The 25933-nt window shown below is 38.1% G+C and overlaps 1 protein-coding gene across 1 annotated transcript in view; it reads right to left on the bottom strand.

Moving 5' to 3' along the window:
• Positions 1 to 25933, bottom strand: part of nav3 (neuron navigator 3) — a 382473-nt gene that overhangs the window by 164981 nt on the left and 191559 nt on the right. The window lies entirely within an intron of this gene.

Raw genomic sequence — 25933 nt, 5'->3', positions numbered from 1 at the left:
GAAACAAAAAAAAAAAAAGAAAAAAAAAAAGAAAAGTTGAAACAGCAGCTGCCTCTCAGATTGAGAGGAAAGCAACTGTGCTCATTCTGTGGCCTACAACAAGCAGAACTCACAGAAACTGAGAAGGCTTCTCCTTCCTCCCGTTCACTCCCTCCTCCTTCTCCTCCCACATGCAACACAGCTCCCTCCCCTTCCCTCACTCTCACTCTCCCTCTCTTTCACTGTCAGAAGTGCACCACAGAGTCAGCAAGAGCCGTTCAAGGGGGCATGAACTCCGCTGGAAGGTACAGCCACAACCACCCAGCATAACTGTGATTACAGGGACCTGTGTCAGTGTGTGTTTATGAAGAAATAGACTTGCTCCTTCTGTGTGTATCAAAAACTGCTTTTGTCTTTGATGAGTGAAAAATCATAAAACTGGGAGAGGGCAAGGCCCCAATCAGATGTCAAAAAAAGAAAATATAAGAGTTTAAATGTGAGAGAGGATTCTTGCAGGACCAGGAAGAAAAGAAGTAGCTACGAAACCGGTTTTTACTGAGACTAGAATGGACCTCTTTTTAATCTTCCTGAACGGGAAAAATGACTCAACTGCACATGTCACAAGCTATTAAAATAGGACCAAAGATTTAAATACATCACATCCGCCTCCTGTCCAATCAGAACCCTTCCCAACCCCCGGATCTTAACAGGAACTGAATAAAGGCAATTAAACGTGTTTTCCATGTAAACCACCATTCATAATGACCATTTCCATGGAAACAAGAAGGAGAATACTTTAATTTAATTTTAACTCCAAATTTTGTCATTCTGAATTATTAATTCCGAATTAAAAAAAATCATGTAACCGTGGTCATTGTCTACATCCGATAATTCCAGTTCTGGTTTGCAGGGGGGCTGGAGCCTATCCCAGCAGCCACATTTTTTTCTTTGGTCTTGGTCTGGTGTTTTTTTTTTACCTTCTAGTCTGCTTGTAATGTGAGTAGTATTACCAAATGGAGCTTGAGCAGGCAATGGTTTCATAATGATTGACTGGAAAGCAGAATAAAATGTTTTTGTTGTAACAGTTTTAAAACTGCTGTCCATTGTCCAACAAAGATTTGGCTCTTTAAAAGTTGTTTCTTTTTATTCTTTTAAGCTTTGGGCCTATCTTTTAGGGTTCTGCCTAAAAATGGCAAACTCATAATGACATGAGTATATCTCTGCAACTACAGGTCAGGTTAAATACTTTTGGAGTCACATTAAAGAGAACGCATGCAAGATCTGTTAAGATGTATAAATATCAATATTTGTTGTACTGGTGAAGAATAAATAAAGATAGCACATAACACAAATGAAAAAAAATTTCTAGGATCACCTAAAAATAAACAAAAACCTTAAGGATAAATATAAATATCTCTTAGGAATGATGTAGCTATTGCTCTAAACCTCTATTAAATCATATGAGAATATAAGGTTTTAGTTAAGGCTGCTTGTGTGAGAGCTCAAAAAGTGACTATTTTTTGCATAGTTTGACACCATCTGTTCTCAACTTCCCCAAATATCAAAAGGTTAAATATTATATGAAACAGTGATTGAAAGAGGAAGATGCCATTTATCAATAATCTGGAGATCCAGTGGTTCAAAACAAAATGCTAGAATAACATTAGAATATGGCTTATACTGCCTCTCAGGATTAATGCTAAGATTAATTAAATGAGTTTAAACTAACATCATAGAGCAGTATTAATGCAGCACTAATAAATCTGTGTGAGAGGGTTTGTGTTATTAGGTCAAATGATTTAAAACTAACTTAAATTGCACATATTTTACTCTCACCCATTTTGAGGGATTACTACTCAACTGAAAACATAAAAGTTTTACATAGAAAGGCTGCATCTGGTTCAGTTTAGAGAGGCGAAGAGATATGCTGAAGTTAAGAGGGGCACACTGCACAGTCTTGGCAAACTGGAACTTTTTAACACAAACTTGTCCAGTAAAAAGAACACATGAAGGAAGGAGAATCAAACACAGGCCTTGTCCCACAGTTGTGACTAATACAGTCTCCTTTTTAGTTTTGTAGGTGGGCTTGAACTCTGACCTATACAACTCAGACGATCAAATGTTAGGGTAAACAGTTCCCTGTAGAGACCTGTTCAGAATGGCCCGCTTATTTTACACAGTGCTGCTTCCTTTTCTACTCAGTTTCATATGGCTTTAGGGTTTTGCCCTGATGTTACTTTCCTCCACCCAGAATAGCACCAGCAACTCCAACATGTTTTCAATCATGCACCAGGGGCTATCATGACAGGCCTAAAACAACAGGATACCACGTGAATGAATGGCACAAGTCCAAATCTGACTCCAACCACTGCTGCTTGCCCAATTGCAGAAATAAGAGTGTGTTTGGCAGGCATCCATCTTCCCAGGACAACCTGGAACTGTTGGGACACTCACGTCTCATGAGGATCCAGGGTGTTGAGCTAAAACAAGCTCACACCAAAACCTCAAAGCCCTTTGACTTACCTCTGGTTACAACTGGTTTTTGGAGAAAAAATAAATAAATAAATAAAATAAAAATCCAGCTTACACTGCAAAATTATTTCTTTTGGACATCAGGCCATTTTCGGTACCAGCAGGAAAAAAGACTTCCGTTGTAATTTATTGCTGAAAGATTCAAATTTTACACCTGGGAATGTACAGAAGCAGATCTGTTTTTTTAAAGCACATTTTATCGTCATTTAGTTTGTGTTTGTGAAGTTGCAACAGCAATCGAAAGGCTGCTAAAAGTACCAGTAATATATTTATGTCTATTTTTTCTTGTAATTAGGTTGGAAACTATAGGCTTTTTTTGTAAATACAAAATAAACTATTTACATCTCATAGCAAAAAGTGTCTATTTTAAAACCTAAAAATAGAAATAAAAATGTGGTTTTTAAAGGTCTTATATTATGCAAAATTCACTTTCTAAAGGTTTCCTAACAGTCATATGTGTTCTCATAGCCTGTGTATGACGCCCAGAAATGAGAAAATCCTGTCACCTCTCTCACTTGCTTTCCCCACTTTTTAGTGAATGTGTGCTGAAACAGGTGAGTCTGACATCTTTCCCCTTTGTGACCTCATGAAGGAAAAAAAAAAAACACTCCTTAGGGTAGTGGAAACTGCTATTGAGTGAAATTAAGGACCAAGGTAGATTTTGGGGTAATACACTTTGAAAACAATGTTGTTGGACCTCTGACATCCATTTGACAAAATAGAAATGTAGAATATGGGAAACAAATTTCCTGTTGTACATATTTATCAAAAATTACATGTTGTCTTATTTCAAAAGGTCTGGTGACATTTGCGGCTCTAAACAAGTTTTATTTAGCTGGCTGAGGGAAAAATGGTTCTTTGGACCCCTGCACTTAACACATAGATTTAGCAGCAGTTTTCTCTTTAAACAACAACAGTTAAAATATTTGTTAATATATATATATATATATATATATATATATATATATATATATATATATATATATTTAAAGCTGTGAAGCTGCTTCCTTTCTAAACACAGAAGAAACAATATGTGATTTTACATTCAACTGCCATTTCTGAACGCTCATAAACTCGCTCAATACACTTACTTTGACTTTCTACTGTGGTCAAATGAGCCAGCACTTAAAGATTGGCCATGCATCTTTAAATGATGACTCACTTGACCACAGTGGTTTTCCTCATGCTTCCTTGTTGTGTCTCCTGTTGCACATATGTGCGGGAGAGTTTTCTGGATGGATGGAAATATTGTGCTTTCAACTTCGGCCTATTTATTATATATGATAAAGACAGATATGGAGCCTCTTATCTGTTTTCTGCATCCTTTACATGCATAATTTGGTCTCTTTTTGGGGCCCTTGCATGTCCGTATCCTGATGGCGCAAACTCAGTACTGAAAATCATGGGGGCAGTGTTAAGTGGTACAGCTGACATGCAACCCATGAAAAGAACAAAAAAACACACAAAACACCATTATCTACTGCACTACCACTTATTATGTCTCTTTCTGACAATGTGCATTATCATGATCTCCTCCATGTTTGTTACTATTTGAAAGTGAAGTTGGAACTTGGAGGTGAACTCTGCTCTACCGTATGGTGAATGTATCTAATAACCACACCAACGTAAGGGATGCATCTAAGTATGAGGGCAGGAATGATAGAAATAGACATACCTAATTACGTACCTAAAGCGAGCACAAATGGTCCTTTAAAAGGAAACTAAATCATTTACAATTTCTCAAGGTTAAACATGAAGCAACATGGGGATAAATGAAGTATTTTTAATTTTCTTTAGGTTTTTTTTATAACCTGGTCAGTGTGAGGATCAAAACTGCTTCTTTAGGGTTAGAAAAGATCACGGATGGACCCTAAAATACCTCAGTTTCACAATGTAACCGTCACCATCTTTGATGTCATGTTCAACCATTGCATGCAGTGGGTCTTTAAATATAATTATATAGTAAGCCATTACCTGCTTGCATGCATATGTCTGAGGACAGGGACAGTCTCACCAGCAGCACTAATGTCTCAACATGCTGAAACATGCTAAATCCAGCTCCTCCTGTTATGAACAGGCAATATTATTAATAACTAATTCATAAAAGCTCAAATCTATATACATGATTCCTTTCTTTTATACAGTAATACATTTCAAGTTGTTTCAAATTGGATCCCTTTTCAACCTATTCAACTTGACAACGTTTTGTCATGTTCAACTCAATGTTTGTGGATTATTTGCGTTAGAAAACAAAACAAGTTGTTTAGTAATAATTGCAGATATGTCTGGGCTATGGAATTAATTTTGCCATGTGTTTATTATCTGTTCCAAGCACAGATGGCTGGCTGGTAACCTGGGCTGATTAATGTATGTGTATGTCGTTTATATGAAAGATACTGCCCAGGGTCACATGACGTCAGCACTGATGTGCCGTGGTTGTAAAAACAAACACGCCGGGGTGCTGGAGATAAGAAGGGTCAAACCCCTTCCACCTTTCTGTCATACACACAAACACACACTCCCACAATCACACAAATTAAACACACATTCCCTCAGGAGGCGAGATAGATAGTCACGCACCTGGTCCTGTCATAATGCTATCAGTCGACCGCACGTCAGACAGCATGGAAAATAAAACAAACACATGCTGGCAAACACACACACACACACACAAGAGAGAAGCGCCTGAACATAAGAGGCATGATCAGCGGCTTGGTGTACACATGCATGTGCCATTAACTTACATCAAGTGTAAGTTGGTAAGATTTAAACATACACTCACTTTCATCCTCTCTCTGTCTCCCCTCCATTAAGGATCCACAAAAAGATTCCTGCTTGTCAGTCGACCTTCAGCTTCTCTGTGGTCAACCACCCACTCAAAAAACACACAATCAAGCAAAACATTGGAGCATCAGGGGAAAACTCTGCTTATTTCCCACATCCTCAAGTTCACATCAGTTCTGAACTGATGTTCACATCAAATGTTTACAAGCATTGTTCAAAATGAATTCCAGATGTAACGAAAGTCATATCAAGTAAAGTTGACACTGTGTTACAGGCAAAAAAGTTTATTTCTTCATGAACAAACGGCCTTCTTTTTTCTTCACAACTTTGTTAAATGTAATTAAATATACTTAATAAATCAACTTAAACTGTGCTAACATACAGCCCTGAGAAGGACGCTCGCTTCTGTGTTTCTGTGTGTTTTCTTCTCCATGATCTGAAATTGACTGAAAAACAGCTGAAACAGCCAAAATAATCCATAGAAGAAAGAGTTAGATCATTGTTTCATTCCAAACTGCAGCTTTTCTCCGTCTTTTGTGCGTCTTCAGCAGCTCGTGTGTAGATTATAATATAAAGCTTGAGGTTTTGGACAAGGAGTGGGTACATTTAAGGGATGGTGGAATTCTAAAAATTCCCTGTTTTTTAACTGTAGATATAAACAAGACATTAAGCGCATATTTGATTAATCAAAAGTAATTAAGGCTTCCTGAATTCCTCTCTCAGTTGTGCTGTTTTGACCATAATGTTGTGGACAAACAATTTTACTACAATAAATGGAAAGGAGGTATGTGGATTGATTTTGGCAGCAGGATTTCCCCAGCGCTCCGACTGAGACATTTCCAGCTCTTCCTCTTCCTCCAGTATGTACAAAGAAATACGAGGCTTCCACTTTCTTTTTTGTTCTTTCAGTTTTTTACGCATACAGTACTTGCACATGACAATTATTTCATATTTCACTTTAAATCCAATGGGAAAGTGATCCCAAATTTTTGACAGGTAGTGTATTTCAACACTACATAATCAATTTTGCTTGTCACCAAAGTTTCCATTTATTTTATTTCCTTGCTCACTTCAAATCACATCTAGTTACTTTACATTTCTGAACTCATTTAATCACCTCCACTTCAATCCCCCCCTTTAGTGCTTCAATGACATCAAAGTCCTCCAGTTCATGTTACTTCATGGGCTGCACCGATATTGTAGTACACCACTTCGGGGTCAGAGTTTGAGTCCAGATTTATGGCTTGAATGTTCGGCACTAATCTGTGCTAGTTTTGATTTCCATTCCCTTGTTATGCAGGAGTGAAACCAAAATAAAATACATCATTCCTGTACAACGACACAAGGACAAAGTGAAGAAGGAGAAGATCACAACTATACATCACTTTTATGTGGCTTCTGCGTAGTGGCATTCTTTCAATGGCTAGTAATTACTACATAGTTTATCAATGACAAATATACTGTATATTATAAAGAAAAATATACTACATTAAAGTGGGTGACATTTTTTGCAGCAGAGTTCATGTTTTGGAACTCACAAAGGGAACTCACAAGTGCTCTTTGTCTTACAAACATGCAGCTCTACTTGCATCAAAGATCCATCATTTTATTGACTACACCTCAACAATTCTCTGGAATAAACCCCCCAACAAGAAGAAGAAGAAAAAAAAAGAATAATGCATTTACACTCATGACATGAGTAAGCCAATGACTTTTAATCCTTGTGGTTGGATCAAACCTACAACCAGCAGGAATCTAAACGTTTTATGATTTTGTGAAAGACTTGTCTTCTGTGAATCTTAGATTTCACAGCTGGATTTGATAAAGTGCTGAATGGGACTCTCCCCCTTAAAACAACAAGCAGCAGAGGGGATGTGGAGCTGCACCAAATTCTGGTAAAGCTCTACAAGAGGGGAGGAGGGACCTAGGAGAAAGCAACAACCAAATACATGGTGATATCAGACTTATTGATCAGTGGAATAAGAATCAAACAGTTAGTGAATTTTTTCTTTCTTTCTCTTTGTAGAGCTGTTAGATATGCACAGCTCTGAGAGTAAATTAAGAGTGAGACAGAGTTACGACAGTGTCTTAAGGGCAAATATTCTATGGTGATGAGGAAACGTTCCCTACAATGATAAAAATCTAGACTTTAATAAAATAACATTACATTTGTGATAATCTCCGCTTCCTCTTTTCTTCTTCCAGAAAACAAATATTACCACTGACATATTTTTTCCTGGTTGTGATCATAACTTTTTAAAATACATTTTTGTAACTTTATCCTTTTTTTAAACTTGACCAGAATTCTTTCTATCATTTCTGCATGTAAACTGAAACCACTTTGGTTCTTGTTGTGCTAGGCACCACTACCTTAACCCTCCTTGTTCCTATGTTCATTGGTCAGGAACAGCAATGATGTTCCCGGGTCAATTTGACCCGGTGCATGTTTAATTATCCAAAATATGTCAGAAATCAAAAGAATCCTAACAAGCATTGTTAATATTTCATTACTAACTCCATTACTAACTATTCTATCAATATTTAGTGCAATGGTATTCCTTACCTCTCACAGGTAATGGTTCAATTAGGATAATTCACCAGTTTTTCATAAAAAATAAATACATGTTCAAACTAAATGTTTTTTGTCCAGCTCCTTCCACTTCTCCCAAAAACACACCTTCCTTTCTAGATTAGTCATTTCCAGAATGATTTTCTGGATTGAATTAGGAATTAGGCACGAGCAGCTCAAAAGCTGACTTGATGTCTGTCACATGAGTCACTGCCATCCTAGTGGGCCCTGGCACTCTCTAATGTTTCCTGCAGACAGTTTTGCCTGACGCATAGTTGCGGATGAATACCACTGTATTTCACCATTTTTTTGACATGAATGTCTTGCTTGGGGGACTAGGAATTTCAATTCCCTCATCTGGTTCAAAATCAAAATCATTAGAATCAGAATTTAGCTCAAGATAGTCTTCATCTTCAGACACATCCTCCTCTATTTCACTGTCATGACCAAAGATGACTTTCAGAGCCTCCTGGACTGTCAAGTAAAGGTAGAACATGCAGATTCCACAAAGAAAGCTCTTTTGTTTAAAAGTTTTTCCAAAGCTTTATGAAAACAGGATTTATTTAGTTCATTTAGCTCAACCCAAGTAATCCACTGCAGGTCTTAAAAACATATATTTTGGTGCTTTGCCCTTTCAAAAGTCTCCAGGGAAAATAAATTAGATATGTGGGTTGATTGTACAGTCAGTTGGAAAAGTGCATTCATCTGTGACAATATAGACTTGTTCTGTCCAAAATGTCAGATCTTCCCAAAAGAAGGTCCATCACCACTAAGGAGTACTCATTGTGTGGGAAACACCACTTCCACCTGGTTGTTTGGCCAAACCTTAATGACAGCATTCAGCAGCATAGGAGAACTTTCCTTCTTTCAGCTAGCCCCAACATTTCTGTACACCAAAACCAGTTCAAAAGCTCATGTTAATATGATTTTAAAGATAAGTCTACCTGTTAATCAGCTTCTGTAATGTAACAAGATTACAACCTTAACTATAAATAGATGGCAATTTTGCTTCACAGAACACTAATTACAGAACAGCAGCAACACTTTACGTTTAAATGTCTCATTCCTTTTTTGGAACTCTGATCACAACAAAGGACACCAAACACAGTTCAATGCAGTAAACACTTAAGATACCAACAAAGGCAACCTGCTGAAAATCATGTGCCTTTGCCAAACAAGACAAGTGTTCTGTACTTTTGGAATAAGTAGCTTAAGCCTCATTACCTTCAATAGAAAATTAAGGAACAGACAACTTTTAACCTCCACTGTTTGGGCTGTAAATAGCAAGCTTGTTGTTTGCTCATCTGATAAACACATATTGGTGTCATCCATTGGTGGCCTGGGGTTGCTTTGACTAGACCTCCTTCCAGTTGAGCCTCATATAATGGCTGCTTTTATGCTGTCTGAGAGCAATGTCTGATTAAAGAAAAAGGTAAAAAAGCTACCCCGCTGCTGTTAGCTGTACCCCGGAAGCTGGCACTGGGCCAGCAGACACAGATGTGGGTTTGTTACTGTGAATGTACACCTATGAGCTCTCATACATACGACACATAGAGAAATGTGTCCAGCAACATGAAAAGGGACACAGTGTGTAATAACACCAATACCACAGACACAAACTGCACCAAGCTGGACTCAGTGCAACATCTCATTATGTTTAATGTCTATAGAACAGCGCTAGCTTGTTAAAGATGCCTTTAAACACAGCCTACGGTGTTGCATGTTCACTGTCTTGTAAACTACTCACAGCCATAACACAAGTTTCTAAGAGAAAGCAGCTGGAGGGTTTCTCAGCTGTGTTTTGATTTATGAAGCACTGAGGAGGGGATGAAAAGAAGTGCAGACAGTCATCTAATTAGTAGACTCTGACCCACAGACACTTTAGCTTACCATGGCTGAGCTGGAATGAATAGAAAGTATGTACCTGTAACTGTGTATGTGCGTGACAAGACAGTGTTGGTGGTGGGAGTTCCTCTCCTCTGACACAAATGTGTTGACTGAGCATCCTGTTGACTAGCGGCATGCTGAAGTCAGACAGACTAGAAAATGAAAAACAGAATCCATGTGTCTTGTCTCTTTTTGTCTGTGAAGTGTTGCCATCAGTTTCAGAACATCCATGTGAAACGTTATGGCTGCTAGGTGTGTTTGTATGTGAAGAAAATGTACATTATGTCCATTTTAGTTGCCCTGAACACAGCATCTACTGCGAAAATTAGCATGCACAGCCAGATGTGTCCCATTGAAGCTTAGAGCCAATTAAAACTCACATCTACCACAGAATCAGGAAGTGGTTGAGGATGAACACTTTCATATTGCACTCAAAAGTCACATTTTAGCAGGAATTTTCACCTTTGTAAATAAAAGGGCTTTAGAGGCTAAATCACTGGAATATTTACATATAATATGTATCTCACAGATAGTTTTCAACATGTTGAGGTTTATATCTACGTCATGGTGGGACTTTGATATCTACAAATGTTTGACAAAATCAACTGATTAATTGTGACACCAATATTAGATTTAGGGACTTAAATTTGTATACTTTTCTTCTAATATCCACTTTACTGTCAGTTTGTATAGTCCATGTGTGTGAGGGGGGGGCAGTAAAAATGTGAGAAGACTCACTGTGAGAAATTGTTGCATTAACAGCAAAAAGTTCCTCTCTTTTAACCATCTCTTTTCTCCTGCTGTCTCAATCAGTTATGTGTGACCACGTCCTTGGAAGCAACAATGTGTGAAGTGTGTGTGTGTGTCTGTACCTGTGTCTGTACAGGGAAATGGGAAGCATTTGGCAGTTATGACAACCACAGGTTTTATATGATTAATGTGGAAAAAATGGTTAAAGGGTGAACCAGGGTGACACTGATCTCGAAAATATTTCTGATGTGGACAAATATAGCAATAGGCACATGTTAAACAAAACTTCTACTACTCAGGTCTTAGCTGTTAAATTACCTGGTATATAGCAATCGGAGAGTCTGTCACAGCTCCATCTGGATGTTTAATAGGTCTGCGTGAGTGTTGTGTTGTTAACTAGAGGCTAGACTTGCGAAAAAACAAACAGAAAAAAAAACAAAAAAAAAAAAAACAAAACAGGTACATGCATGCATATATTTCCACATGGCATCTAGGCTATGAAGAATTAGCACTCAAGGTTACAACAGCATAAAGTTAGGATAAAGCATAGGACATAAACAGGGCTTTCATTTTCCATAAGAACTGCCACAAGTGCTTCTATGCAATGCACTCCATGAGTGGATCCAACAGATGCAGCTGCATGATCCTTACAAGATTCATACACTGAATTATTAGTGGTCGACACGATCTTCTGTTCAAATGGCCCTTTATAAGGCCGCTACATGACACCATTACTCATGAGAAAGAGTCTGGATTAGATAACTATTGCTATGTTGTTTCCTCTATCATAACTGTTGCAATATTAAAATTCAGAATAATCATGGAGAACGGGTACTACACTAGAACCAGTGCCAGACAAGTTGGTATAGAAGACTTGCTTTAACCTGCTGACCCTGTTACGTTAAAGAAGCACAAAAGGTGACTGTAATGAAGTTGAATGTTAAATATTTCTATATACTGGAAATATAAATTTTTCATCCTTTGTAGGTGATTTTTTTTTTCTTTCAGTGATCATATTTAAATACATTTTAACAAGTTAATTATCCCACCAGTTTTATAATAAGTTAAGTTATAATGATTAAGGTGGCAGTACTGAACTTTGGTATATTTTTGCGTTGTGGCGCACCCTAATGACAGTGAATTAAGCATCCATTTTGCATCCTACCCGTACTCTGAACTCTATCCAGAGAGTTAAAATCAGTCTGATGTTGACTCTTATGCTGTTACTTTTTCCTCCTCCTCCTTACCTGTTAAATCAGCCATGGTGTGCGTTCATAATGGTCAGTGTGTTGATATTCAGCTGCTGCCGTATGATGTGGTGCATAGAGCAAAACTTAGCTGTAACATGTAGTTTGAGGCTGGAATTACAAAGTTGGGAAGTGTGGTTTTTCAGCCACTGGACACTGCAGGGCCACAGTACATAAAAAATTATATTGAGCCATCAAAACAACTCAAAAACACATTTTTAAGGTGGGAAAGTTACATAGCGCTTCTTTAAAGTAATAATTTATTATTTATCATATTTTTATAGTCAGTTATCATTTGTTTTTAGCATGTCCATGGATTGTTTGTGAATGTCGCCAGAGATGACATCAGTCAGTTAAAGGGTACAGCTTTGACAATGTTCACACAATTTCAACATCAAGAATAAACAAGGGAAGCAAAGCAACAAAATGTCAGTTGTTTCCAGATTTATTAAAAATATTAGCAGTCAATTTGGTTAAGGCATGCTCTAGAGCAAACTATGATAGGTTAGGGTCTTTAGTCTATGTTTTTGTTTAGTGAGTCACAAATAACTAATTCTGTACTTGTTAATTATTTCTGACTCTAGAGATACCATGCTTATAAATACATTTGCATTGGTCCACTGACCCTAGGTCTCTATGACCATATATTTTAGCTGTAATTCAGGGGAAACAGTGGTTCTCTGCCAATTAGAAGGTTAAGTGGTTCAATCCCTGGCTTCTCCAAACCGCTAGTCAAAGTGTCCTTGGGCAACTGAACACTATGTTTCCTGTAATGCATTCAGTGGTCAACAAGACTAGAAAAGCACTATAAAAATATAATCCATCCACCATTTATTCCCTGTAAATCAGTATTTCCACCATAAAATTACCTGTAACAGCAGGAAATGCCAGGCTGAGTACTGTGAGCTTTAGTGGTGGCAAATATTGTACCAGTTCATATGAACAAACTGTTGATGATAGTAAACATCACAGATTACCACATGCTTACTTACTTACTCACATCTGCATTGATTAACAGAGTAGAAAGTTTTTCAGGTTGTGCAAGCAGATTTAAAAGTATACACTGTTCTCCATCTACATGCAGGATTTCTCTTAATGAAACGTCTGGGTTTTAGTTTTTCTGTGGAAGAGTTTGCTTGCATTGTTTCTTTCTGTGTGACCCATTCTCATGTTTCGTCACTGATCATGTGAGTTGCATGTCAGTGACGTTCTTGGGTGGCAAAAAGATAAAGTAGGCATACTGCTACGGGTTCAGGTGTATAGCTAGCTTTTCAATAAAAAAAAAAATGGTACATTCGTGTTGTGCCTTTGGTTATTCCAATGGACATCCCAAGAATGGGATTTTAATTTACAAACTGTCTGCTAACCCTGAACGATGGGCTAAATGGGTTTCTGCTGTCAAACGAAATAACAGGAACTGTCAGAGAGCTCTCATTTGTGAAGCAAGCATTTTGTCGGTGGTAACTTTATCGAAAATGTTGTTTCGTATGCTTTCCAAGTACTCATGATGGGCTGCTCTAATTTTGAATATATTTATTTATGAAAAATTAAGGCAATGCATTACTAAAATGCAGCAAACTGCAGTGTTCCAACGTTACTGTGTTAAAACTACGTTAGTCTGTTGTTAGTGGACATGAAATTGAGGCAAATTTTGTCTTCCCTTAGAGCAACAACCCGTTGTCCCCAGCCTATGTCCCGTCATTTTTTGTCTGCACTCCTGAGAAAAGAAGGCTAAAGGATGATCTGGAAAAGTCTGAAAAATGACAGCAAGCAAAAAAGAGAAGAGTACAAATTCCATTAAAAGGTTTTGAAAATGGTCTTGTTCATTCGTTTAATTCTTGAACAGATATTGTTGTTCATTCAACAAGAAATGCAAAAGCCAATAAGCAGTATCAATGTCAATGTCAGAGAAAAAAAATATACACATCACATTCACCCATTCACACACACATTCACACACTGATGGTGGAAGCTGCCATGCAAGGCGCTCAACCACGACCCATCAGGAGAAATTTGGGGTTTGGTGTCTTGCTCAGGGACATCTTGACATGAGCTCAACAGGCCAAGGATCGAACTGGCAAACCTCGGACTACAAGACAACCACTCTACCCACTGAGTCACGCCACCCCAATAAAAGACTAAAGTCAGTGTTAAGGCCCATTTATGCTCACTCCGAAAGGCGGATACGAAGACAGACGGGCAGTTTCGTTCATCTCCTGCAATGGTTACGCACATAATTTGGTCCATGTTCACTAAGCTTAGCTGTCCATTGCCTGACACAGAACACCACCAGAAATCCTGGGGGCAGTGCTGAGCAGAATAGCTGACATGCAACCAGCAAAAGAAACCAGAGAAGAAGAAGAGAAAGGAAAGGGAAGAAAAAGCAGAACAACGAAGACGAGGACAACAACTTTAGAAATTGTGCAAGCTTTTAAAGACAGACTATGAGAGTATTTAGTGTGTGTTGGGTGGTTGGAAACAACTGTACAGCGATGTATTACTGCCACCGACCAGTGTCTGAAACTGATGTCGGATTGCGGGAGTTAACTCTGAACTCACCACTGCCCACTAGTGGAGGAATTAACTTTAATACCATGGCAACATAAACAATGCATGGAAGTATGAGGACGGCAACTTATGACAACGCTTGAAATGGATGTACCTATTTATGTACGTAAGGGAGCATTAATGGACTTTTAGCCTGACAAGCTAACATATAATTGGTTTCTAAACACTGACAAAAATAAATTTTACCAATCCCGTGGTGAGTTCAGAGTGTGCTAACAGTTCTGTCACTTAAAAGGATGTGCATGCATTCAGAAGCTTATTAACCCAGCCTTTGTTAGAGATTTGGCTTTTACTAGGGTCAACAGTGCAGTTGCGTAAAATGTTATCGCTCAAAGACAACTACACTAAGCTCTAAAACTATCTCCTGCATGTACTTATTGCTACAATAAAATAATATAAAAGAGATTATTCTTGTATATTACCAGTCTCGCATTAATAACTTCTTTGCTTGCAATTACAAATCCCAAAATTACTATGTATCCTTATATTAGCCTGTGAAAGCCAAAAATTTGTCACAAGCAAGTGATTATAGTACCATGAAACTGTTGTGTGGTGATTTCATAGTTGAGCAGCAGTAGTGGAAATTCAAAGTGATACAGGGGTATCAGGAGTGCATAAGGGATTTAACAGCAGAGTAGGAACTGTCCCTACAATGTCCCAATACTTAGGTCTCAAACACTACCGAAATGTTTCTTTTACACCAATCCGACAGCTACTCACATGTAAAAGTAATTTGCAGTCCAGTTATTAATACCGCAACTTGATTAGGGGGTTGCATTGTCTTTGAAATCATACCCCATAGTAACAGACTTCATTTTTGTCTTTATAAATAGGAGTAAATCAAACTGGGGAAGACTGAGATGAAGGGCAGCCAAAAACTTCTAATTCCTTCCTGCTTCCCTTTATTGGCTTCCTGCCTCCAGACAAACAGTCGAACCAGAAATCGTGCAGATCTGTCGGTTTGGCTCCAATAGAGTTCAGGCCTTGATTACATTGGGAGGTTCTTTTTTTTTTTTTTTTTTAGGGAAGACATATCTGAGAGTGCAGATAAATGGCCCAAGTCCATCGTTTGATTCTGATCAGCAAAAAATACCAATACAACTAAATGAAAGCCAACAAGCTCTAGTCGGTTTCCAGTCATCAGCTGATAAACTCAAAGGTTATGAAAACCACACTCATCTGTAAGACAGTTTAAGAGAGAAATGGTAATTAATGGGATGCACTCTGGGGAATTTACTGGAAGCCAAGCTGATTCCATGTACATCAACTGGGAGTTCTGGGAATCTTTTTGTCCGTCAGCTTTTCATGCAAAACCTTCCGTTACATCAGACACAGAAAAGGTTAAAGAGAGCAGGATTTGTTTAAATAAACCCCAGCTTGTCAGGTGATGGTGGTTAATAGCGGATCAAAAACACATGTAACAGCTGGCAGAGTTTTCTGATTATCCAAGTATAGCTCATGGCTGAGCTATGGTCGACGGGCCATGGCAAAATCCTAGTAAATCTATTCCTAATCTATAACATGAATTTTAAATAACACTACAACAGCCTTAGTTAAAGTGTTATGTAGAACTTCGTAAATGGTTTTGTGGGAGAAACAGAGCAGACATTCACTAACTAACACACTATACGCATTCACTCTTGCTGTTTTTGAACTTTATTAAAGCAATGGATGTGGCCACATGCTGAGAGCTCCTAGCTTGAAGCCTATTTTCTGGCTAAAATTGCTCTGATGCAAACCAAACAGGGGGTAAGAGAGGCCAACAGTCAGTCAGCTATACAGTCAGTCAGGACTATCAGTCTCACCCTCCACTGCCCATCCCTCACCACTACATGCACATTGTCCAATTAAGGTCTTCTACTCCCTACTCTGTGCCCATGTAGACTACCACAGGCTGCCAAAGCTGGGACAGTCTGGTCAGACAAGGCCTGACAGGCAATGGTGTGTGATGCTGCCTGCTCTGACACTTCATCATCAGTGGGTGGGTGCTGGCATGTGGACAGAAAGCTATAAAAGGTCAGAAGGAGTCAGATTTATGCCCCGTCCCCCAATCCCACGCTGTACCACTGTATTTGGACCAACTGCTACTCTGTGGATGTGTTTGTGTGTGTGTGCCTTGGAGCACGGTGGCTAGACTTTACACTTGTTGCAGGACTGTGAGCTGTGTTAAAATATACAGCATTCTCCTGCCAGTGAACCATAACACTGACCAGCAAATTTACTGTAATGAAGTGTCGCTCCGCTGTGAAAATGGCTGTGTTACAGCTAACAGGCTGATAAGTTCACTACTGTAGAATGTATCTGGGACAAGCCTGCTCTTAAACATTTTACTAAGTTATCTGCATAAAGATAAATTCCAACTGAGCAATCAGAACACCCTGGTAAGTCAACCCATCTGAACGCATGAAGGAAAGAAATAGTTGTGGAACAAAACTTTTTTTTTATTATTATAAATAAGAACTCTGAGCCTTTTCCCAAAACTAATACTAATATTAATAAATGAAAAGGTTGCATTAGTGATGAAAAACACTGCAACAGTTTAGTTAAAAAGAAAGTGTCACTGCTGAAAACTTGACTAATACACTCAGCATAACTCTGTGTGATGTCACTGTGCAGGTGTAGATGCTGAAAATATTCAAAATACAATGCCAATGTCCACTCTGTTTAGTTAGCAGTTTCCTAAAACCCTCTTAGAAATCAGAAACTGTATAAACTGACCAAGACTTTCCTGAAGCAGGAACATAGGATGAAAGTCAGCCAAAGACACACTAACTTCTCAGCTATAGCTGCCTTTTTGTATTTATCAGGGACATGCAGTGCACTGCAGGAAGAAGCTTTCTACAAGTCACAGCAGTGTATGTTAAGTCGCAGTTGGGTCTCCTAAAGTCACTATAATTAGAACAGAGATGACAAGTATTCCCATATAAGTGGGTAAAACAAGAATAAAATGACTTGTATATTTTTATAAATGAGAAAGATGACAAAACAGATTCTTCTAGCAGTTTTATTTTTTTTTTATTTTTTTTTTTTATACAAATAAACTGGTAAGGAATGGTGGAAGTGGTGCAGGTGACAGTCTAAGCTGGGAGGAGGTGACTTTGTCAAGAAAACAAGCAGCAACAGAACTAACTGATGTCAGTTAGTTCCCAGTCATGCCTTAAGACAGTGTTGAGCCTCATTTTTCCACCCAAACAAATAATGTCACAGTACCTGTCAGAACAAATAACACAGAGCTGAGAGAGAGCCGCATGGCCTAATAGAGACAGGGCCACTGCCAGCTATTAGGGTGCCCTAAGCGCAACTGTCCTGTGGTGCTCCCCAAACACACATGACTCCCTAATTTCTGTCTCTAAACTGAATATCTGGCTTGATGCCGCTGTGAGAAAACAATATCATGGGGATCCATCCACACCAGAAGCCAGTTCACCCATGTCCACATACGCTGCTGCCACAGTGACCACCCAGATCAGGGCAGGCTGGGGCCTACATCAAAGCCGTAAGGCTGCAGTCTAGGGCCTCAGCCTCCCGGACAAGGGCGATCACCATGGAAACAACCCCAGACCGAGTAGGCAAACCCCCCCAGTGTGAAGGACCCACATGAGAAAACACTGGAGTTAAAATAAAGAATAAATAACCTTAAGAAACAATAAGAACAACTAAGAATGAATGAATGAATGAATGAATAAATGAATGAATAAATAAATAAATAAATGTAATGTAGTTGAGTAAAATGAAAATAAAATTATTCAAAAGCAAAACATGCTTGAGATTTTTTTTTTCTTTCTTTCTTTTTGGACAAAAAACAAGGAAGTCTTCCTTTGCCCTGTTCTTTTGCAGTGTGTTCAGGCTTGACTCGTTCAACAAGTTGAAAAGAATGTGTGTTTTTTGAATAAGTGAGAACATTTTTGGGGAGATGTTTCATGCTTTCATGTGTATCTGTGTCAATATTTGTTCACAAATAAAAACTTTTTTGACCATATGTTCGGAGCACTTCCCAGTTTGTACCCTTTAAGAAGTTGAGCAAGACCTTTAACCCCTCTCAACTGCTGCCTGGGCGCCGAAACATCGCAGCCCACTGTTCACTAGTACGTCTGGATTAAATACAGAACCAAATTAGTCCCAATCAGGATTAATAAAGTAAAATTATTATTATTATTATGATTATAAGTAGGTTAATGAGGTCTTCCCTAAGCAAGGTAAGTGACTGACTAGAAAATTTATCAAAGGATACAGCTGTATCCCACTGTGGAAAGTAAAACAGTTAAAGCATCCCACCCACTCAGCTGAGGAATTGCTCCCTCAACTACTGGACTGTGAAATTACCACAAACACGACAAGAGAAAGAAAAAAAAAAAAAAAAAAAAAAAACATTTTTCGCTGACTGTGCTGAGAGTCAGGAATGTTAATTTTACAAACAAACTTCCCTCAAGATTCTGCAGCAGAGAGATTGGAGCATTAGCCTCCCTGTGTGTGTGTTTTTTAGCAGTGACTAAACAAATAAACTATTGCTCAAAGAAAAAAAGAAAAAAAGTGCAATTAGAAAACCTAACTCAAACATGATGAAGGTACCAGAGACATAAAATTGAGGTGAGAAGGTGAGGAAATATCTGACACTCAGGAGCTGTCAGTCAGCATTAAAGAAACAGTGGGCAATAAACACACACTAGATAATGCAGTTTGTCATTAAGCAGGCCTTTATGGAGTAAACTGTTGACAAATGGAAGATATAAACTGACAAGCCATAATTAAATACACATAACTATATTTATTCCCCCTTCTGGGCTTTTCTTTTTTAATTGTTGTTTTTTCTGCAAGCCTCTCAATATATTCTCTGCACGCCCACTTTAGCGTGAGGTCATGTAGGGTTTGGCTGAATGTTCACTGTGGAGATGGTGGGAAACCATCTCTCCCTTTATAAATAATACCCATTGGAGCCACTGTACACAGCCACTGTAAAATAGGCCTAATAGCTCAAATGAGAGTGGAGGTTGGGATGTGTGGATAAGAACAACGGATGCTCTTGGCCTGAAGCATCATGCGATAGGCTGCGGAATATCTGCAAAAATTACTCTGGAGTACACCTAGTCATTATAGTAATAGCCATCTCTTAAAGTCTGACGTATGGACAAATGGCTGTGGTAAAAAAGCACCGGGACAGATGAAGGTCACAGAGTACATCCACAGTTTCAAGGAATCCTCTGCTTTGGAACAAAGTTATGCCAGGACATGCAGTCTTTTGGTTTTCCTGTCATTTTGTGTTTGTATTTCATTTGTACAATACAACAATTTAGCAAATCACCCAGTTTGCAGGGATTAAATTCCCACAAGTTTTGTTTACTTAAGTGAGTCCAGCCTGGCAGCATGTCTTAAGTGATAAATAAAGATTATACTGGCTCAGTTTCTTTTTAGTTTCCATCATCATAGTAATTCAAAAACAGATATTTACTGTAACATGCGGCTGAATTGAAGGCTTAGCTTGTTGTCAGTTTTTAAAGACCAGTGAGTTTAAATTTTGTTAGAGCTCTGGAGAGAAAACAAGCATCTAAAGTTGAACCAGAGATTATCACTTTCTGACATTTTAAAATGTCTTACAGCCTTGCTCTAGAGAAATTTAAAAATTCAACTAATACGTCAGAATTTTATATATATCTGAGTTGGGGCAAAGGCGAGCATCTGGTGGCTGGGCCTTTGCCCATGGGGCCCGGTTGGGCTCAGCTCATTTAATTTAAGTTCAAAACAGTAGAAAGGGAAGAAATATCCCTGGTCAAAACTGAACAGACCTAAAGTGTCATTTTAAGTACTTTAACAGCTCCAGCTGTTCTTTAAGAGTCTACAACATGTTACAGTAATTTTAGTTTTTCAAATATTAGTCCACACTCTTCATTAATAGGCATTACTTTCGCATAGTGAGCCAGGGCAGGATCAGCCAATAGCTTCAATTCTGGTCATGGAGCAGAGGTGAACGTCTCCTGCTCTGGAGCTAGAACTGATGCTGCAAGGCTAAGTGCTTTTAGACAGAGGAGGGTCCAGCGGCTGAACTGCAGCTTATTGAGAAGAGTAAACGCTGCATGCTTTGTCGTCAGTCTCCAAAATCACCAGAAACTGCCTCTATATTCTTTGCTAGTTGCTTTTTTTTTAAAATAGAATCACTCAAGGGGTCTGAAAACTCTAAATATAGCGTTGATCCATTTTGTGTCAATGTTAGCAGACCTCAGAGGCCTACCTAGGTGTCACAGGAAAATAGGAGCTGCTGCTTATGGTTCCATGCAAGGGGTCATCTTGGGAAGTCATCAGTTAAGTCAGCACATCAAAGAAATGTTGCTCTAAGCACTACCAATAAACTGTCTGCATACAATGTTCTTCTTGTCCCTGGACTGGGTGTTTATTGTTTGGCACTGCTGCCTTTCTATGTCCTTGTGGGGAAATTTTCTGAGGACCAAAGCTACAGATTTCTCATTTATTTTTTTTATTTTTTTTTATTTATATATATATATATATATATATATATATATATTTGTCAAAATAGTAAAAATGTTGTCAAAAATAAATATTTTTTTCTGGATGTGGAGGAAAAACTATTAGAGGTGAATGAAAAAAGAAAATTCCCTGGTGTTTCTTATACACATGTCCAAACAAATGCTTGTTAAAGCCATGGAGTTCTGTGTTTTTCCCTCTTTAGACCCCATTAGACTTCCAGGAAGAGAGAAAACATTAATAACAGACTACTAAAGTTGTAAATAAAAGGTATATCTGGGAAGGTTTCTACTGTGATCTCCATGCTCCTACAAGTTATTATTGTAGCTCATTCTTTTCTGCTTAATCCTCAAGAGATTGACTAAAAAAAAACTTGAGTTAATGATCTCTGCCGCTGGTCTCCACTGTTCACTGTGGCCATGGACTTAAAATTGTAACACTTGTTTTACAATCGAGGATCATTTGAAGTAAATACACCTGTATGATGACATGTTTGGACAAAGGCAGATTTTATATATATATATATATATATATATATATATGTGTGTGTGTGTGTGTGTGTGTGTGTGTGTGTGGGTTTACTGCCTTTGTCCAGACAGGGACAACTGTGGTGTCTTATATCAGTGATGGTGGGGGAGTAAATGGATTAGTCTCGACTGCATGCTTTGGATCAGCACACAATTTATTATCATGGGAGCTATTCTCATAAAGGGGGAAAAGACCTATATTTAATTTATCCAACAGCATGTCTACCAGTGATCATAGCCCATATTGTGGTTCACTGATTATGCAGCTAATTCTATCCGGGGACACTGCTGTGCACAGGATCAATGGTAATCAACCAAAAACAAAATTGGGAGTAATTCTGACGCCTTGCTGCATTCCTCGTATTTGCATTTCTATTCTATACAAAGAAATTGTTTTCTTTTCTCTCCAAGCAAAGTAATTACAATTGACTGGAAGTAGATGGGGCCTTTCTTCAGTGGTGCAAAGTAGAGCTACATTCTAGTGTCTCCATCTGTCAGGCAGCTGATGTGCTCGCTGTTATCTCATTGTGGGCTGTTAAAAGACAACGTGGCCACATTTTAAATGCATAAGTCATTCAGCCATAAAACTCATTACTGCTTGCATGATGACAGAGTGTGTGTGAATGTCAGCATACTGTATGTGTGTGTTGTGGTGGTTTGGCCCAATGACTCTGGGTTCCTTCCAGAGATTGGAATATGTTCTTTGACAGGAAAATTATCGGCCTGGTCTCCAGAATTAAATGATGGAAATAATTTAGATATTCAGATCTCTGCTGCACCAAATTGGTGAATTGATTATGTCATTGCCACAGAGAGAATAAGCATTAACTAAGTTTTGATGAATCATCTGAAAATTCCTTTTTCTTATCCAACAAACTCATCTTATTCTGGCTAAACCAATGTGTGCAAATCCAGATAATGTCCATTCTGACTGAATAACTCGCCATGACAATGAGGTAATGGAGGATGTTTCTTACAGCACACTTTTTTCATCTCTTTCTTTGGCCATGCTCATCCTGCAGCTGACATTTTTCCTCAGATTGCTTTGTGTAACAATGGATAATGCTAAGTTGAAGGACTGCTGTAGTTTTGTCAACAAACACTATGAGTCAGCCACTGTGGAATCTATTACTGTATATGTGAATGTAGAATATGTACTTGACAGCACTGATTAAGGTATTTCGGGCCTGACCTAAACTCACCCTTGCAAACACCATGCTCCACATACGGGGGGAGTGAGGGTTAGATCATGCTCAGAAAGGTTATAGCACTATGAAAAATCCACCTTCTTGATTAATTTTGCTGGGATAAATAGCTATATAGTATAGGTCAAAATTGAAGTTGGTGAATAAAATGTAGATTAAACTAGCATCACGTGAATGTTCCTTTTGCAAGCGGCTGGATATCATCCACCTGGCCGTTTTGGATGTACACTATGGGTGATTCAGCCAAGAAAAACAAGAAGTTTGAACTAATTGATGTTTGTTAAAAACAAAGTTTTCTGTTTCTTAATCATTTTAGTGTTACATTCATTTTGTAGAGAGACCAGACAGAAGTATCACTGAGCAAAATTAAATGACAGTAATACAATCATAAGAAACATGTTGGAAAAAAAAACAAAAAAAAATCACTTTTAATAAAAATTCTAACTGGTGATCCTGGATTTTATGTTAGTAATAATTATAATAGCTGACATGTGACATATAACAAAACATATTTTTCCACTTAAGCAGGAACACATCAGATTTGGACAGTTTCTTGTTGACTGCTACAAAAGGGCAGCTGCACGCCTGGTTCTCCAGAGACCCCTTATAAAAGTAGCTTTTGTGACCATGAAGTCATTATTGTCAACAGGGATGACATCCAAAACTATAAAACTCGACCCATGTTCCAATGTAACTATATCTGTCTGAATAATGTCACTTAATAATCAGGACCCAGCCTAACCAGCCAGGTGGAGAAAATGGAAATGTCTTACTTGTGGAAGACTAGTGTGGAAAAAAATGGGAGTTAACACAGAGATAGAAAGTTTGTCAAGGCAAAACATATTTGAGCCAGCCCAGGATGAGAATATGGAGGAAAGAGATATGATTCAGCAGCGAGAGGATGGTGTGCATAAAATATTTCAGCATCTCTCTGTTGCACACCAACGCCGGTCTACCCATCAAGCAAGAGAAGATACCACACACACACAGCTTTCTCAGGATTCCAGCAGAGTATTGACACACAAGTGGGGACACTTTTACTCTTCTGCAGTGCCAAAAAATAAAAAATAAAAACTTACTGAGTAAATATTTCTACCTACGACTTATTCTAGTCATCATATAGTTTCCAACATTTATCCATCCCCTCTGAACCAGTGACTATATGGAAGTAGCTCATCTGTTTAACACGCACAAATACTGTAAGTTGTAAAGACAAAAGGGAGAAATATGGAATATTAAAAATCTAATAAAGCCCTGAACAGACAATAGCATTAGTTGGCTAATTATCAGAGACACTACGTTTAAAAACAAAAAAACATATACCTTTCCATTTTTTAAACAAGCTGACATAATTTACTGAGGTCTTAATAAAATGTTTGTGATATACTTTAGTAAAAAAAACTGAGACTTTATAGGAACTCTGTTTCCTCACTGAGGCACCACGTCTTGCATCCAGGCTCTTTTCTGAGCTCTCTCCAGTAAGTAAAATCTGTCCAATGTTTATTCTTATCTCTTTTTCTCTTTCTTTCCCTTGCTTCTCCCAACATTGTCATCTTGGGTTTCTTTGCTGAATCAGCCATGGTGTGCTTTCGAAATGACCAGTGTATTAATATCAGGTTGCTAATGTGTGACCAGGTGCCATAAAGTCAAATGCTGCTGTAAAGTGATTCACCGGAACGGGAAAAGTTGTGGAGAGTGGCTACATAGCCCCGGGACACTGCTGGGCAATTACAGCTCCAGGATTGTACATAATAAATGTTGCTGTGCTATCAAAACGTCAGAAGCATTTAACTCATCTCTGGACTGTTGGTATTCTACCGATTCCTCTTTAAGCAGCAATCTAAATGCAAGTCATGTATTAAACTGGCCTGAAATGTAAATGCATGCACCATAGAACATAATGGCTGCTGTCCAGTTAATATCACAATTGAGAACTCGCGTCTTATTTCCTCCATTACATATCGGCTCCATGAACACTGGACTTCCCTGTTACACCGCTCCTCTGTGTTTATTTTTTCTAACACTAAGAATTATTGTTGTTCTATCACCAAACATTGACTCTGCCTTTTTCAAACAGCTGTTGTGCTGAACCAACTGTACACTGACAATTAATTCCTTTTTCATTATTATTATTATTATTTAGTATTAGTATAATTCATAATGCAGAATTGTTTTGCTCAATTATATAATTATAATTGTCATGATGAGATTTTATATTAATAATATTAAAAAATTGTTTAAACATGTTATTTATAAAGTAAAGTGAATGTGGCATCATTTGAAGTTGAAAGTTAAGTGGCGATAATGGTTCACTGTCACATTTTCTGATGTAGGGATCCTAAAAGAATATCCCAGTTTTTAGTTAATTATGAGGGTGTATGAGCATAGTTTTTAAAGTTTTGAGAGCAAGCCTACTTGCTGTTATGTTCAAGTATTGTCTAAATATGTTCTGTTTCACCTGAAACAAAATGCCACTCCTTGAAAAGTCTGACCCTTTTTCTTTGTACACAAGAATTTCTGTGCCTTTACAGAGTTTCTTTGCTTTTGAATTTTCTCTGCTTGTTCTGGGATTGGAGTGGAAAAAAACCTCCAGAAATCAAAGCCAATACATGTGAGAGTTATAAGAGAAAGCAGTGCAATATTTGAGAATGAAAACAAGGCAGAATATTCATAAATCTAGAAATTAATATCTTAATTATACATAGTAATACAGCCGCACAAGTAGTAATGTCAAACATCCACATTCATACTTTCCAGCATAAAAAAGTTATCTCACCCCACACACCCCACAATATATTTTCTTTAAAGCAACATCACATAAGTTTCCAACCCTAAAACTCTGACTTGTTTTATTGGCACACTTACATTTAATATGCACATTCTTGGTGCCAACATTAGCCTGCAGAAACCACATTTCACAGCTCTGTGTTCCAGCATCGAGCATAACATGACAGCTGGGATGTCCAAATAACTAAACTGGATTAAATAAACAGTTTAATTAATGAATTGGTTACAGGTACATTTGATCTTTTCCTTTTTTAAACTGAGCAGGTATAATGCTGTCAGACTGCAAGTGATTGATTACAGAAATCAGCATGCTAAAGAGAGCTTGAAGAGGTTATTGCATCAATATGTTCCAATATTATTTGCACAGTATGTGAAGGACTAAAAATTTAATCAAAGTGGTGATGTGTTTGTGTTAATGAGCGTATGTCCACATAAGCACACATAGGAGTTTTAGCCAGTAAATTCAAGTGTGTGGGCTTTAAATTGTGTGTGTGTGTGTGTGTGTGTGTGTGTGTGCTCAAAATGTGAAATAGTCACACCAGCTTTGCTGATTAGCGCTGAGGAGTCAAACACTGAGGAAGTCAAATCACTGAGAGGAGGCTTTAACGGTAGTCACTACCCCAC

The sequence above is a fragment of the Melanotaenia boesemani genome, chromosome 23 (assembly GCF_017639745.1).
Source record: "Melanotaenia boesemani isolate fMelBoe1 chromosome 23, fMelBoe1.pri, whole genome shotgun sequence".
Taxonomy (NCBI): domain Eukaryota; kingdom Metazoa; phylum Chordata; class Actinopteri; order Atheriniformes; family Melanotaeniidae; genus Melanotaenia; species Melanotaenia boesemani.
The sequence above is the reverse complement of the archived record's forward strand: the minus strand, read 5'-3'. Positions and strand labels throughout refer to the sequence as shown.